Source organism: Acipenser ruthenus, chromosome 3 (assembly GCF_902713425.1).
Source record: "Acipenser ruthenus chromosome 3, fAciRut3.2 maternal haplotype, whole genome shotgun sequence".
NCBI lineage: Eukaryota > Metazoa > Chordata > Actinopteri > Acipenseriformes > Acipenseridae > Acipenser > Acipenser ruthenus.
Window position 1 is genome coordinate 90,084,669 of NC_081191.1, and position 11,174 is coordinate 90,095,842.

Genomic DNA, 11,174 nt, shown 5'->3' on the forward strand with positions numbered 1-11,174 from the left:
CAGAGCCCTCAGCGATCCCAGGCGAAGCAGAGCCCTCAGCGACCCCAGGCGAAGCAGAGCCCTCAGTGACCCCAGGCAAAGCAGAGCCCTCAGCGACCCCAGGTGAAGCAGAGCCCTCAGCGACCCCAGGTGAAGCAGAGCCCTCAGCGACCCCAGGCGAAGCAGAGCCCTCAGCGACCCCAGGCGAAGACCCTCCGTGACCCCAGAAGAAATAAATGACACAGCTATCCCAAGTGAAGCGGAACCTTCAGCAACCCCAGGCTAAGCGGAGCAGCAGGCAGCCCCAGGTGGTGCTGGGGTTGGCCCTCTTCTCAGCCACTGCGACCCGGCGGTTTTCCCCCTTGCTCTGCTCAGCAGCCTATGCAAGGGCGGCTGTGGACCGCCAGCCTCCTGTCCCGGTCCGTCTTGTCCTGAAGGGAGAGGCAGTTCCTGCTCCCCTCCCTCGGGCGGTGGTGGAGGCAGAGGCAGCACCTGCTGCTCTGCTCCTGGCGAAGGCGGCAGGGGCTCCTCCCCTTCTGGCTGCGAAGGCGGCAGGGGCTCCTCCCCTTCTGGTTGCGAAGGCAACAGGGGCTCCTCCCACGGTGGTGGAGGTTGGAGCGGCAAGTCGTCCTCCCATGGTGGTGGAGGCGGAATCAGCAGATACACTCCCTCTGCTGGCAGAGGTGAGAGCGACACGCAGTCCTCCCACTGAGGTGGAGGCGGAACCAGCAGGTACTCTCCCTCTGCTGGTGGGACTGGGAGTAGCAGGTTGCCTCTCTGGTAGGAGGGGGCAGTTGAGTGGGGAATGCCCCCGCTCTCCGCAGATGGGGCACCAGCAGGACGCCTCTACAGTGCAGAGGAAGGCCTCCCAGCTGATCTGCTCTGGTGGCTGTGGACGCACCGACTCCCCCCTCTTGGACTGTGGACGCACCGACTCCCCCTCTTGGGCTGTGGATGCACCGACTTCCCCCTCTTGGGCTGTGGACCTTCAGGCTCCTCCCACTCAGGCGCAGGACGTTCAGGCTCCTCCCACTCCTTTCCCTGGTATTGGGTGGGGCAGATGGCCACTGGGTGCCCAAACTCTCCACAACCAGGGCACCACTCATCTACTACATAAATCGAGCCGATTTCCCCCGGGGGCAGCTGTTGCTGCTGCCTCTTGCAGCTCTTCCTCCTTCCAATCCTCCTTTCTCCTCTACAAGTATGTCACAAAGACGGCCGGAGTGGGTGGTGTCAGACCAGAGCCAGGAAATAAACAACGGAGACTTGGGGTTTTGGTAAAGCTGAGCGCGTGATCGCGCTCAGCATTTAATAATTAACAAACAGAACAGAAAATAAAAGGGTTGAACACAAAACAGGACACGGCACTTGCGCCAAAATAAACAGACAAACAAAACGGACTACACAGACAAAACACGGTGAGCAGATTTAACTACTATTATTTTAACAATTACTACCTCCGTCTCCAATCCCGTTCTCCACTCACCGAACACCCAACCCCGACTGAATGAAACGTGCATCTATTTATGCAGTTGTACCGAGACTCGACTGCTAATCAATCATTCAATTGGAGTCGCGGTACAACTGCACGTGAATCAATAAAGTGCAATTCCCCGTGCTCACATATTACATTTTACTTGCACGTGAAGTGCTGTGCCATCCTCGTGCCTAAATACAAATATACATTTTAAACACTCGTGTTACACAGACCCGTTTATATCCCGTGTACCAATGACTATACACCAACATTTAACACACCCAACATACAACATATAACACAGAAAATACACACAGGGGCGGGCACTTTGTCACAAAGTAATAATAAAAAAAACGAAAAAAACGAGGTATCCTGCTCTGACCTGAGTCCCGGAGGCGCTGTGATCCCACGCAGGACACCACATGTGACAGGGGTGGTCTTGAGGTGACGTCAGGCCAGATGCAGGAAGAAAACTGACACCGGTAGGTACTGCAGTTAAAGACGTGGCGTGCGCCGTTTATTTTAAATAACAAAAATAAAATAAAAGGTTTAAACAGAAAACACTGTGCTCACAGAGCAAAATAAATATTTAAACAAAATCACAAACACAAAACAGTACAGGTCAGGCTGGGCAAAAGCTGTCACTGTTCCTGTACATTTAATTACACTAGTTTTAATCTCCTCTCTCGCTCCTCTCTCGCTTCTCGCTCCTCTCTCGCTCCCGTTCCTCCTCCGAACACCCACCACCAGTGCAGAGAGCTGCAGGCTTTTATTCAGGTGACCATCTCCCGATTAGCAACAATTACACAACTAATTAAACTCAGGAGATGGTCACCTTCCGCACAAGGTTTTTAATTACTGTGGATGGGGCTTCCCATCCACGCTACTAAACAAAACAATAACAAACACTCGGCTATGCTGTCAATACATTTTTAAATAAATACAAATAGGGCTGTGTATAAAATATTGTCCTTTAGCAAAACCGAAGCAACAAAGACAAGTTTCTGACAGCAACAACAACTTAACAAGCAATAATATTAAATTAACAAGACAAACTTTCCCGTGTAAACATTTTGAAATATATCTTTATAATCCCGGAATAATCCTAATAATCCTAATAGTTATTCAGAACAAACAGAAAGGAACATCATACAGATATTTTTTGGTTGTTGTTATAGGACATCTTTGCTTAATTTAAAAACACTTTTTATTTACAACTCCATGTCCAACAGAGTAGGGCAATGGGATATATTTTTAGAATGGGCCTTCTAAAGAAGGTGATATTCTTTTAAATCGTAATTCGCTTGCCTTATATTTTAGTTTGCGGTGACACATTGTTCTGCTGCTTTCAGGATGTCCCTGTGACAACATCCTTGCATCTCAGTGGACTAATCCTAAATTAATATTGTTATTCTTAAATAAACGAATAAATAAATAAATAAATAAATAAATGTCACTGGATGTTTGCTATCAAAAGAAGGTGATGGAGTTAAAGGTTATGACATCTGACCTAAACAAACATGCCTCCAGACCCCTGGCTCAAGTCAGATTTTCTGAGACTTCCAATTAATGCAGCATAAATTACTTTTACATTCCTGAATAAATGGTAAAACTTTTAAGAAACTTTTTAAAGAAAGTTTAAACAAGCAGTTTTTTGAAGACACTGATAAAGACTTTATATCAAAGTGTTTGTCTAGTAATTTTTTTAGTTTGACATTAGAATCTAGGATTTAGTGTTTTTCGAGGTACCCGAATATACTAGTATTATTATAGTGCTTATTTTCTGTAGTTAATTACGATTTTATGATTCATTGTTTGTGCACGGGAATTGCAAAATGGGTGGTTTATTTTAAACTGAATGCCCATATAAGTACATGTTCATGTTTCTCACAGTACTTATGATTTACAACAACAGCGTTCAAGAATTCATCGCTATCACGATTACCTTGATTTTTTTTATAATGTTATCCTCATGTTTACCTTTTCACTGCTCTTTTTTTTACTTTCTATACTGTGAATAAAGTTTGTTCGGGGGAATCCAAAAAAATCTATAGTCATGTGCTGAAAAATAGTTGTTTTTTTTTTATCCCAAACCAACTTTGGAATGTTGAAATGAATGTCATCATAGTGGGGATAAAATTCAGGCACTTTTTGGTTGAATCTACTTCTGACAAAGAATACAATGACTTTGATTTAAGTTTTCTTTAAAAATGTATGAATACAGACGTGCTCAAATTTGTTGGTACCCTTACAGCTCATTGAAATAATGCTTCATTCCTCCTGAAAAGTGATGAAATTAAAAGCTATTTTATCATGTATACTTGCATGCCTTTGGTATGTCATAGAATAAAGCAAAGAAGCTGTGAAAAGAGATGAATTATTGCTTATTCTACAAAGATATTCTAAAATGGCCTGGACACATTTGTTGGTACCCCTTAGAAAAGATAATAAATAATTGGATTATAGTGATATTTCAAACTAATTAGTTTCTTTAATTAGTATCACACATGTCTCCAATCTTGTAATCAGTCATTCAGCCTATTTAAATGGAGAAAAGTAGTCACTGTGCTGTTTGGTATCATTGTGTGCACCACACTGAACATGGACTAGAGAAAGCAAAGGAGCGAGTTGTCTGAGGAGATCAGAAAGAAAATAATAGACAAGCATGGTAAAGGTAAAGGCTACAAGACCATCTCCAAGCAGCTTGATGTTCCTGTGACAACAGTTGCAAATATTATTAAGAAGATTAAGGTCCATGGAACTGTAGCCAACCTCCCTGGGCGCGGCCGCAAGAGGAAAATCGACCCCAGATTGAACAGAAGGATAGTGCGAATGGTAGAAAAAGAACCAAGGATAACTGCCAAAGAGATACAAGCTGAACTCCGAGGTGAAGGTACGTCAGTTTCTGATTTCACCATCCGTCGCTTTTTGAGCGAAAGTGGGCTCCATGGAAGAAGACCCAGGAGGACTCCACTTTTGAAAGAAAAACATAAAAAAGCTTTCAAAGAAAAGAACACCATACCTACAGTGAAACATGGAGGAGGCTCGGTAATGTTTTGGGGCTGCTTTGCTGCGCCTGGCACAAGGTGCCTTGAATCTGTGCAGGGCACAATGAAATCTCAAGACTATCAAGGCATTCTGGAGTGAAACGTACTGCCCAGTGTCAGAAAGCTCTGTCTCAGTCGCAGGTCATGGGTCCTCCAACAGGATAATGACCCAAAACACACAGCTAAAAGCACCCAAGAATGGATAAGAACAAAACATTGGACTATTCTGAAGTGGCCTTCTATGAGTCCTGATCTGAATCCTATCGAACATCTATGGAAAGAGCTGAAACTTGCAGTCTGGAGAAGGCACCCATCCAACCTGAGACAGCTGGAGCAGTTTGCTCAGGAAGAGTGGGCCAAACTACCTGTTAACAGGTGCAGAAGTCTCATTGAGAGCTACAGAAAACATTTGATTGTAGTGATTGCCTCTAAAGGTTGTGCAACAAAATATTAGGTTAAGGGTCCCATCATTTTTGTCCATGCCATTTTCATTTGTTTTATTATTTACAATATTATGTTGAATAAAAAATCAAAGCAAAGTCTGATTTCTATTAAATATGGAATAAACAATGGTGGATGCCAATTACTTTTGTCAGTTTCAAGTTATTTCAGAGAAAATTGTGCATTCTTCATTTTTTGTGGAGGGGTACCAACAAATTTGAGCACGTCTGTATGTTTCTAGATCCTGTCCAGCCAGCTATCAAAACTTTCATGTTTACTATTCCATAGTTGATGAGAATCAGTAATCCTACTTTTACTGCTATTTAACATTTAACACTTTAGGAGCTACATATTGTAAATCTTATTAACGAGAACAGCCTTTTCCTGTTCCCACTTTTCTAATGTTCTTATGTTCTTATGTTTTAAAATTGCCCACCAAATTCCTACCGTACGCTTTTTTTCAATCCTGGAGAGAACACAACATAACATCAACTAAAATGTGTGGAAATTGTCTTTGCAGCAAGGAAAAAGAAAGAGCAAAATAACGTGTCAGTTTGGCAACGTGCCTATGAGATCATCTTCATTCATTAGGCAAATCTGGTGTCCTACAGCAGTCCAAAGTGTTTATACTAGCTCATTGCAGTGGACTCATAATCACTTGGCTATTTAGGGGGTTAGTTTGAATCCAGTGTAAATAATGCAAAGTATATTCACCATTTCTATTTAGGCAATTTCTTTGATAATGTCCCATAGGATTTTGTGTGGTTTCCAGATGACATCATAATATAGCCTAACTGCTAGTATCCCTTATCAGAAAGGATTAAAAAAGAATGAAATGGAAGGTTTCGTAGACTTGTGTGGTATGAATATATTATCTAATGCTATCCAATGGGAAACCATGTTAATTCCACTTAATAAGACCTTTCATAGCCTACTTATGCCCACGGCATTTACTGTATGAGGGCTTTCTCTCATGAAATGAATTCTGTATGCTGCAGTAAGTCATTATGTGTGTCAATGTGTGGTGATAAGTGAGTGTGTGTGTGTGTGTGTGTGTGTGTGTGTGTGTGTGTGTGTTTGATCTGTGTTAGCAAAAGTATAATATTTTTAAATACTCAATGAAATCCAAAAATATTGAGCCTTATAAAGGTTTGTTTTTGCATGGTATTTTTGTAGTTTTACCATGCTTTTCCAATTGGTTATAATATGCTTTACCATACCTCACTGGTCTTGATAATGCTTACCTATGCTTTAGCATGCTTTCACTATGCTTTATTACACTTTGCTATATATTTATGATCGTAAACTTTTATAAGGGTTAATCGTCTATCTTCCATCCATTTTTTTGACAATATGTACAAGCAGCAATGAAATGTCATCAGTTTGCAAACACCTCGCCATTAGTCACGGTGGTTTAAACATAAACTAATATTACTACATATTAAACCTTTCTACCTTAGAAATTCCAGGTGACTGATATTTCTATGATACAGCTCACTCATTAAAGTATACAAGTTTATGTTTTTCACATGGATTAGGTTGTCACTCTATATAGTTTGGTTTATAAAGGATGCCCAGAGAGGCTTAAACATTTGGACCATATCTGCTCAATGTTTTTCAATTTGTTGACCCGCCTAAAAGAAAGCTGTTCATAGGCTAGAATACTACCCAGATGCAACTGCCATTTATGCAGAGAGTGGGTGTCAGTAGACTTCTACCTATCCACTAAAAGTTTTCTCCCAGTCAAAAGTTTGGATCCACTTTTGTGTTTGTAAACCACCGACCAAAATGAACCCACAAAAATCTCCACCTCTGCCTGACACTTCAACAATTTGGGAAATCCTTTAGGTCTAATCTATATAGCCTGGAGGAAGTCCAATAAAATCTATTTCAAATCTTAAACTAAGTCTGACACCCAATTCTTAATATGTGTGTGTGTGTGTGTGTGTTGTAAATCGAACCCTGACGTTGAGATTGATAGTGCAAATTCTAACGACGATTATCGATCGAGTTAAAATGCTTAAAAAAAAAGAAAAAAAAACTTCCCTCACAATAACAGTGTAAAGGAACAATAAGTCATCTTTTTATAGAGCATGGAATAAAAAAAAAAACTCACTCAAACAAATCCCGATATTTTAAGACACGTTTGATAAATACATTGGCATTTAAATATAGCACTCTCCAATTTTCATATTCCTGCAGATTTGCCTTGTTTTGTGTAAAATCTGACAAATTAAGACAAAAATCAATCCCACTGTTCAAAGGAGAAAAAAACAACATTAACATTATGGTCTATTCACATGGAAATCATTCGATCTCTCTCTTTTTTTTATTTGCTGTTGGTTATAATTTATGAATTACGTGGCCCAGCTTCTGCTATCGAAAGCAGCAGTCCCTTCCAGTGCCGCGGCTGCAGAGATGCATTTCACTTTTTGCTGTCATATTTTATATCATAATCAAAACTTTACATGACTGCATAGCCACTTAGATTTGCATTATCTTCAGTGGACACAACTATATCGTAATTTTTCCAAACAGTCCATTAGAGGTAGCCCACCCTTTCCTGCAACGGAAATTTCCACAGCGACAACTCTGGTTGATAATTTTATTTTGCGTCTCCATACTTGATTATGTAGACTCTCTTTCATGCATGTATGTGGATTTATTATTAATTGACTTACTGCCCACATCGCAACCAAGATATGTTGAATATCTCTTTCATACATTTATAGGCCTAATCAATTCCTAATTCCGTACAATAACTACTAATCTGCTGCTCCCACATACTATTCGCTATCAGAAGTACTTATAATGTTTAACACCCTAATATCTAAAATGTCGACTGTGATTGGCTCTTGATTTAAATTATGTTTTATTATAGACACATTCAAAAACCAATAGTGTAAGTCTTAGCTCGGCCCTGATTGGTTTAGGTTTTGAAATCTTCGCGTAAAGGAAATAAAACGAAAAAAAAACACCCTTCTGTATGACGTACATTTAAGGGCCTACACTGACAGAAAGCTTATGCTGTCTACTTTTAATTTATTACACAAACATGAATCAAAATCGACAAGAACTCAACAACCGTGAGTTTGAAAAAGTGTAAAAAAATAATATCAATGTATAATGATGCCTTTAACTCACACTCTCTTTGCCTATACCCATACCAGACAAAACTCACAATGAAAGAAAGAAAATATCTAAATTTTTAGCAACATGTTTTTATTTTAAACAACACAATTGCCTGATATTTTGGGTAATTGTGTGTGGGGGTGGAGGGGGGGGGGGGGGTGTTTAAAAATTAGGTTTTATAAATATACATATATATAATGTTTCGCTGCTCATTATTTGAAATATATATTTTTTTACTAAGCTTTGTGTCTTCTGTATAAAAAGAGTTTTCCCTTCCTGCTGGCATTTACTGTTTGTTGCTTGGCAACCAAAAGCAGTGCCGGGTTTAAAATGGTGCCATGGTGCCGGACCCGCACTCGGAAGGTGCCCATAACGAGGCAATACAAATGTGCATTATAAATACCATACGAGAGATACTGAAATTGAAGAAGGAATCTTCATTGACTCAGAAATGTCTTCATATGGGGAAGCTATAAAGAAAGGCCAGCAAGATGCTCGGCTATATAGTGAAACGTGTTGAATTTAAATCAAGGGAAGTAATGTTAAAACTTTACAATGCATTAGTAAGACCTCATCTAGAATATTGTATTCAGTTCTGGTCACCTCGCTACAAAAAAGGATATTGGTTCTCTAGAAAGAGTGCAAAGAAGAGTGGCCAGAATTAAAAGGCATGTCATATGCAGGCAGGCTTAAAGAATTGAATCTATTGAGTCTTGAACAAAGAAGATGGCAATCTAATTCAAGCATTACAAATTCTGAAAGGTATTGACAATGTCGACCCAGGGGACTTTTTCGACCTGAAAAAAGAAACAAGGACCAGGGGTCACAAATGGAGATGAGATAAAGGGGCATTCAAAACAGAAAATAGGAGGTACTTTTTTTACACAGAGAATTGTGGGAGTCTGGAACCAACTCCCCAGTAATGTTGTTGAAGCTGACACCCTGGAATCCTTCAAGAAGCTGCTTGATGTGATTCTGGGATCAATAAGCTACTAACAACCAAACGAGCAAGATGGGCCGAATGGCCTCCTCCCATTTGTAAACTTTCTTATGTTCTTATGATATTTTGTTGGTAATACAAAGAGTGACATGCAGTGCTACAGGACTATTATTTCTTATAGATTGAGAGGTGGAGTGGGAAAAAGCAAGCATATGTGACAGTGACTTGCACATTTTTGTTTTATTCAGTTATCTTTTTTTATATTATAAAAAAAATCAAAATAAAAGATGATGCAGTCAGTGAGTGTTCAACAGCTTCAAGTGGTCCTTGCATTTCAAGTGAAGTCACAGGTGGGGCAGTGTATTTAGGGCTATGGGTTAGGACTATAGTTGTATTAATGTACACCAGAAGACAGCACTTCAAAATGTTAAGTGGTTTTCTGGTATTCAACTGCTTAACAAAGAGAACAAAATAAACTATAAAGTCTAAATCAGATAGCTTTCAGACACAACATCTAGCTACAGTACATATTTTGCTATCAAAGTAGACAGAAGGCCTGACTAATCAACTTTCACGTTTAAAGCTTGAATGCAGAACAGGCAGAACAATTACAGAATCCATTTAGCAGCTAGTAAATGTTTCAAGTGTTCGATACAGAGCTACCCGAAGTTCTCTGTTCATTCCACTGTGAAAGTGTATGCTAGTTTGTCCAACCCCTGTATATGTATTTTATATACCCTTAGCCAAGCTCCTTTTCCAAAGTACAAAAGTACAATTTACACAATTTGTGTGAAAATTAAATAATAGTGATAACTGTCAAAAACATGTAAAGGCAGCTGAGAAAGTCTTTTGACACAGTTATCATCTGAGATAATTCATCTACAACTATACCAAATATATTTGTATCTGTTTGTTATCCAATGATATGTGTTTCTTAATCATTATTGATCACCATTTCTACATTCATAGATCTTTGGCATGTTTCATAAAATCACCAGAATTATTTAACCTTTGGGAGTAGTCTCTGAGCAATATGGAGTTTCCATATTCAGCCCAGTAAAAAAAAAATGTCCACTAGAGGTTTGTAACAGTGTATTCTCTTACCTCTGAAACAAGCTTGTTAAAGATCGGCAATACAAAATTGATCTTACTAACTCGTGTGTAATTTCACATGTTACTTTAGGTAAGGTAGTTCAAAATCATAAATCATAATTAAGAACAGATTTCAAGGGATAAAAACAGACACATATATGCCAATTCAGAGGGTATAAAAGTTTTTCCTCAAACTACTGTAACAAAAATTTACAAAACAGTGTGATACACTGCTTAGTTCAGTGTGAGAAACTCAACTTCCCAAACTCTGCTAAAACATTGATAACAATAATATATGCTAAGGTAACCAGGTGATTTTCAAAAAACCTAGTAAATATTAGATTGGCTACGTTGTGTTTTAGAAAAGTATTTTTGAAAATATTTACAAGATCCAGGTATTGCCAAAGGTTATACTTTGCTCACAGTCAGTGCACACAACATGTTTCTAGGTCTTAAACTTAAAAGCTTAAAATTAGGGATGCAACAATTAATCGATGCATCGATTATTGATCATCTGCCCTTAAATTTCCCGATCTTCGATTAGATTATTGGTGAATCGATGCATTAAAAACTTGTGTGTGAGAGTGCGCTTCTTTTCGTGCTAGTACGGTAGATTAGCGTGTTGCTAGGATACACACTTTAGGCCTCTACATTCGTGTTGGACAAGTGAAATCAGACGTAGGCCTATTGTATTCACGTTTTCTTAATTTAAAAATTAAGGCAATACGTTTTTTTTGTTGTTGTTTTAAATCTATTAAACCTACCGATTACCTTCTTTTGTTTCAAAGCATGTTGTGTTTGGATTATATGGCAATATTATATAAAAAGAAGTGAATTTAGTAAAATAGTTAAATTAGTCAGGATTTGTGAGCTTAATTGAAATGTTTTGCTTTGCTTTTGGACATAAAATGCTATCAGTAATGAACAGCCATAGTTCAGATAGAAATTACCTCTGTTACAATATGGTATTTTTCTTATTATTACAATGTTAAAGGGACATCTGATGCAGACGCATGTATATTCTTTTCAGTTTTTAGAAACTCAAGTCCTTTGTATTTTTATTTTT